The sequence below is a fragment of the Perca flavescens genome, chromosome 8 (genome assembly GCF_004354835.1).
Source record: "Perca flavescens isolate YP-PL-M2 chromosome 8, PFLA_1.0, whole genome shotgun sequence".
In the NCBI taxonomy this organism is placed as follows: Eukaryota; Metazoa; Chordata; class Actinopteri; order Perciformes; family Percidae; genus Perca; species Perca flavescens.
The window spans coordinates 4,049,537-4,056,213 of record NC_041338.1 but is presented as its reverse complement, the minus strand read 5'-3'; the positions used below and the strand labels follow the sequence as shown (position 1 = coordinate 4,056,213).

The 6,677-nt window shown below is 41.2% G+C and overlaps 2 pseudogenes; both read right to left on the bottom strand.

The window, feature by feature from the left end:
• Positions 1-4,320: 4,320 nt before the first annotated feature.
• Positions 4,321-4,431, bottom strand: LOC114560886 (uncharacterized; annotated as a pseudogene).
• Positions 4,432-4,535: 104 nt separating this feature from the next.
• LOC114560874 (uncharacterized) lies at positions 4,536-4,644 on the bottom strand (annotated as a pseudogene).
• Positions 4,645-6,677: the final 2,033 nt, after the last annotated feature.

Genomic DNA, 6,677 nt, shown 5'->3' with positions numbered 1-6,677 from the left:
TTTTCAATTTCTTTGGAAAGAGCCAGGCTAGCTGTTTTCCCCTGCTTCTAATCTTTATGCTAAGCTAAGCTAATCGTCTCCTGGCAACAGAAGTTCTGCAAAAAAAAAGGGCATAACACAGAATGTACGCAGCATCTGGTTGCGTATGAGTTCATTTTCAAACAAATCCGTTTAACTTTTAGTGCTTTCTGTATGTTTTTTTTCAACATCCATTCCATGTTTTCTGGTTCAAGAAACACTTATGTGTCAGTTCAGTTCATCAGCTTCACGCTGGGGTTCTTTCATGTCCAATACTGCATAAATACGCTGATCAAAAGGTACTTCAGCGACCAGCAGCTTTACAAGATTTCATAACCGGGTGGAAACAGATGTAAGAGGGAATAGCCATAGGAAATTGAATCTGTCTAATGCTGTTTGAAACAGCGAGGCAGATGGTGGTGTAGGTGTGTGGCTTGAGTCAGGCCAGATGAAGTCTCCACTAAGGAACTACAAAGATGACCTGATGAGCATCCACCAAACTGCATTGGTGAATGCTTGTGATTACTGAATACGTTGATGAGCTGATGGTGTGAGAGCGAATAAAGATCAATCCAAATCAAGCAGTCTGTCAATCCAGAGAGGGGTAAGGTGACTGCTATTTGTGGAAGCTGAGAGGAAACTGGCAGGGCAGCTAATTAAAGGCACGTCGATATAAAAGACAGTCTGAGGCGTGGGCCATTCTTTGTCATTAATAGGGCTAAACCTTAATAACAATGCCTATTTTCTTTTAAATATATATAATTTGAATATCAATACAATATGTACACAAGACGTTTGCTTAAGTAAACACATTTACAAGGTAATTCTGAGCAACAGGTAACATCTGAGCTTTCATTTTCTCAAAGGCAGAGCAGGATACCCAGGGCTCGGTTTACACTTATCGCCATTTCTAGCCACTGGGGGACCATAGGCAGGCTGGGGGAACGCATATTAATGTTAAAAAACCTCATCAAGTGACATTTTCATGCCATGGGACCTTTAACTTGTGTGAAGCATCATTACACTCACAGTAGAATAGAGCTGCGTTCCTTTTTTGTTGGTGATGGTTTGCCCCACCGCCCATACATTTGCAACACATCATTTCCAATCCCACTCACTCCACACAAGAAATAATGTCTAACTCGTGTGCACAGTATCAACGGTCGCAGAATTGCGCGGCCGAATTGACCACCTGCTTTCAGCTTTGATTATTATTAGTAGTAGTTGTAGTAGTGTGTCCTAAATAAAATAGCATTAATGGAATTACCGTCTACCTGTTTTAACATTCCCATTCCATTTCTTCTGATAAGCCAGAACCAAACAAATTACAACAACCCATTAAAGCTGTAAGCGGGAAAAAGGTTGAGGAAAAACAGAGGAGGAAAATCCATTTGTAAGGGAGTTGGTATTGAATTGTGCAAACAGCTGTGCCTGGTCGTGCTGAACACAAAAGAAAAGAATGGCCCCCGTCTTTAACAAAATGAAAGCAATTCCCAGCGCACTTCCCATGGGTTTTCATCAAGAGACACTGCTGTTCTGAACAACTTGACTTTGCGTGTGTACTTTGCCTGAGAGAGAAAGACAGACAAAGGAAGAAAGAGAGAGATAGGATAACAATGTTGACTGGCTAAAACAAAGACGTTAAAAGCCAACTAAATGAGCACTACAGGGGATGGCAGAGCTGTCCGAATATGATAGTTTCATGCTGAAATGACACATTTTCTAAGCAGCATACAGTATATTCTGTGTAATTCCCTTGGTTAACATGGCTTGGGCAATGTTGTTTGCCCTAGTGCCTCATCAACAAGTAAATGAAACATGCTAATCGGCCCCCTGCAGTTTAAAAGAATGGTTACGTATACACCCACGACATCTGTGTGTGTGTGTTTAAGTGTGTCTAACGAAGCAGTACAATGGGAGATGTCCAGTTGGCATTAGACCCACCGCCCCTCCAACAAATGAACCACAAGGTTGATGTCCTACCAGCTGGACCCATCACACACACACATACACACACTTGGGTTACGTGCCTTGCTGTGAGTGTATGAACAGTTTAGCCTGCAATTTCCAATGCTTGTGAAAATACAGGCTGTTCCTTTATCAAGGAGCATTCAGGGAGATAAACGGCTGATCACAGTGGCCACTCCACTGAGGCAGTTACGCTTCCGCCGAATCATTGTCACTGTACAACTTTGCCGGGGAAATTGTCACTCCGCAGCAACCTTTTCATTTGTTTTCTTTTGATGGGAGCTGGTACCCGGTTGTAAAAGATGGAAACAGTGTGAAATTTGCAGATTAAGCGCAAGTCAAAAAGCCAGTGGATGAAAAAGATAGAAATCCCTGCTGCCAAAAGGAATAAAGGCACAGAGAAAATTACATTACAAAGACCATTTCACGTACCATACCAGTAGCTTGAGGGATTATAAGACTGATGCAGCATTTCCCTGTTCTGTAGGCTATTAGCAGTGATACTTGATTTTTGATGAGAATAAGAGTTCTTTTATGCTGTACATTTGAGATGTTTTGTGTGTAAAATAGTATAAACATCCACATGAACAATATACAATACACAGTTGTTATATAAGTTGGAGAAACCTGATTATATATTACTAGTGCAGTGCCCGTTTGGAGCGTGTGTCTGTTCGAAACAGGCCGATTGCTTGGTTCCCAGTAATTTACCCCCCCACAACTTTATCTAACTATAAGCGCGTGTTCACCTTTCCTGTTTCAGACTTCCAGACCGTGGTCGGAAAGTATAGGGGAGACGTTCCTTCCAGGGCCGATGCTTTTTCGGGGTAACACTTCTCACTTTACCAGCAGTATTGACAACAGATGAAGTGTCTTGAGAAGCTTGTTTTATTGTCGACTCACTTTACATAGTCTCCGTTATCTTTGCTATCTATTTTCCCTCTGGCTTCTTCCTCACACAGCCACACTCATAAGCTAAATTACTCTCACTCACGCTCTCGACACCGGTACCGCTCCCTCTCTCGATTGACCACACACTCACTGACATCACTCGCTCAACGCACTTGTCACCCTCGCTCTACGTGTAACAGGTGTGACCTTGCGTTGCGTTGTGTTATATGGAAACACCACAGGCCAGTATTCCCAGTTGAGTTGTTTTATTCTAGGATATGAAACATATAAATTGGCCAATTATTTAGATAAAGCCTGGGAGAAGAGGAAAAAAGTTCTTTATCGAGTGTAGATGAGAACTAGTTGTTTGTGAGTGGTATGTGTGTACGTGTATATACATATATGTATGTGTATATGTGTGTATGTCTATATGTTTGTATTCATGTATTTGTCCGAGGGATTTGTATATGCGACAGGAAGATGTTTGTTAAATGGGTGGATTTGTGGTGTCTTGTAATCCCATGTGGGATGGGCCAAGGTGTTTGGCATGACACAGAAATAAAATATAACTAACTAACTAACTAGGAACAGATGGCGTTTAGACCGCTGTTGAACAAACATCTACGGCAGGGGCGATACTAGATATATATATCTAGTATCGCCCCATATATATGGAAGGCCATATCTAACCACAGAGGCAGCCAAACGTTTGACGCATGCCATGATTTTTTCCCACATATCACAAGCTGGTCCCAAGCAAACATGACAACTCTTAAACCAATAGAAACCGTTTATAAGTAAACTTTAAAAATACTAGATCAGCTACCACCAATGCCATATCTCTATTAAATACAACTTATTCCATTTTGACAGTTTCTTCCATTATCTAGATGCCTGCCTCATTTTCTAAATATTATATGGCCTTGCACCTCCACCACTGGGTGAATTTATACAACAGAAGAACAGCAGTGGCAGGGCAACTAGGGTACAGGCTTCACATTACTGGAACTGCCTTCCTATTGAACTCAGAGAAAGCACCAACTTTCATTTAAAACCACACTCATTAGATGGATTAAAAACAATCAAAACTGCAATCATCAATAGCTGGTTTACCTCATCCTAGGTACTGCCCTTCTTTGTATTGTCTTTATTTTTGATTTATTTTATTTTTCCCTTTGTCTTTTCTCTTCTTTCTTCATTCTTAATTTGCTTTCTATTTTTCTTGCATTCTTTTTTATTAATGTAACATGATGATGTGTTGACCTGCCAAAGGGACTACAGATGAAAATTAGCTTTTTTGCTAACTCTGGCTCATTTACATTTTGAGTGTAAACTAAAAATGTCAATTGATGTGCATTGTCCCTTTTAAAGATGGCAAAATGCAATTACACTTGTGGTATAAAGAAGGAGCAGAGCCCCTGCTGTTGTAAAACAGGAATAAAAAGCTTACAGCACCAGGTATTCCCAGGCAGTCTCCCATCCAAGTACTGACCCAGCCCTTAGCTTCTGAGATCAGACGAGATCAGGCGTGTTCAGGGAGGTATGGCCAAAAGCAATTAGAACAGGTGAACACAAGTTATTTATAGATGGCAAAATGCATTTACACTTGTGGTATAAAGAAGGAGCAGAGCCCCTGCTGTTGTAAAACAGGAATAAAAAGCTTACAGCACCGGGTATTCCCAGGCAGTCTCCCATCCAAGTATTGACATGGCCATACCCAGCTTAGCTTCCGAGATCAGGCGTGTTCAGGGTGGTATGGCCGTAAGCAATCAGAACAGGTGAACACAAGCTATATAAACAAATAAAATAAACACACGTTACCACACACACATAGATGGCTAATTTAGCTAGTAACATAGCCTACATGCCATTGTTCTCAGAGCAGAAATTAATATGTAAATCAACAATTGCACTTGATCTTTTCCATAGTTAACCCATAGTTAACCTCCTCTACTGTACAATAGACATCAATATAATGAACGAAAATGAACACTATCTTAAAATAATATGCACACTGTTATAAACATGACTTACTGCTTAAAAGGGTAAATTGAACTGGGAAGAACGTAACGACGTCATGCCCTTATAAACAACCGTGCACATATTTTAAAGGGGCAGAACGCTAAACCACAGTACACAAATACATTTCACAAGTGGAAGTATTAATAATCATGTTACATACGCACGCGGTTCAATCGGAACTCATCTAGAGAGTCGGCGTGTTCCCTTTTTTTTGTCTAGCCGTCACACATCCAGGTATTGATGCGGCCTGGACGGGTGAAGCAGAGACCCCGGCTAAGCCTGCTGGTAAAGCCGCTACAGCGCGCCAAACGGCCGGAGAAAATCGGTGCGCAATCACCGTCAACAAAACCACGTGCTGGAGAGCCCAAGAGCCTGGGCGCTCATCTAACATGTGTCTGTGTACGATTCATTTAATTTAATCATTTACATGGAGGGTAGACAGCAATCAGTTTTAGGCAGAAGATCACTTTTTGGTATGACACCGGTAGCCCACTGCGAAGACATGCTTGGGCTCTCCGGTGGTGTAGCAACTCCCGCCCCCCCTGCTGTACTACGCACGCGGGAGACACACCCACACAAACACATACACACAGAGATTCTACAGAGATTCCTCGATTCATAGTGATATGTGGTAGATATACTGTACAGTAGTAAGGTATTGTTCTAGCTTCCAGAACAGCTTCAACGCTCCTTGTTATTGATTCTGCAACTCTTTGGACCCCTACTTAACAGTTGAACGCCGTTTTTTCCAAATAAATTTATATCCCCTTATTTTGTGTTTGTTGAAAGTCTTTGGGGACACTTTGTTCCGAAATCTTCTTTAGGTTGTTCAACTGGGTTGAGATATGTTGACTGTGAAGGCCATAGCATATGAGTCACATCATTTTAATACTCATCAAATCATTCAGGGAGTCTATATAGGGTTCCTATATGGAAGCGCCTGCATTTGTTGTGTTTCTCCACTCTGTTATTCTGTATTCGGCACCCATCTGTATCTAATTCATGCTATTCTGTGTGTGTGTGTGTGTGTGTGTGTGTGTGTGTGTGTGTGTGTGTGTGTGTGTGGATGGGTGTCATTATTATTTATTTTACGTGTACACTGTGGTAGCTGCTCCTTCCAGTTTGTGGCCATGACACTAACAGCTGCACAATGTTACATCGAAAATGTTACAGTATAGAAGAAGCTTATGTACACTTCAGTGCATGAAAGGGATGACTATTCAAGAGTTAAAGTGATGACTATTCAGAAGTGACACTTTATACATCACAAACTGCAAATGTAAGAAAGAAATGGTAAATACAAAGCAGTATTCAGTTGGATTGACAGTATAACTAATGCAAGTTACAGGTAACAGTCCCACTCCAGATACCTAGGTTTGTGTAGTGTAGGTTTGATTTATAGTTTCACAAAAGACTTCATGTGCTGATGGCCCCACTGTAACAATAAATAGATGTATTGTACAACCGGCACATACGGGTACTTTGCTAAAACTCAAGGCCGCGCCCCCTTTTGGTGGATAGAAAACAGACAATCCCATAGAAGTCTGACGTCAATTTGACGTGTTTGGAATATTAATTTTGACAAATATGTGTGGATTTTATTGAGGACAAATCGAAGACCAGAGTTTTTGGATGTATTGTTGGTGCAACAAACTACTCAGCAACCTTTCGGCATAGTTATTGATTCAAAACGGTTTGTTTAAAGTAAAAGTTTGGAGCGATTTACATTTCCTCTGTCGTTACGCTGCTGTCGTCTATGGGGAACGTGGGATTGTTTT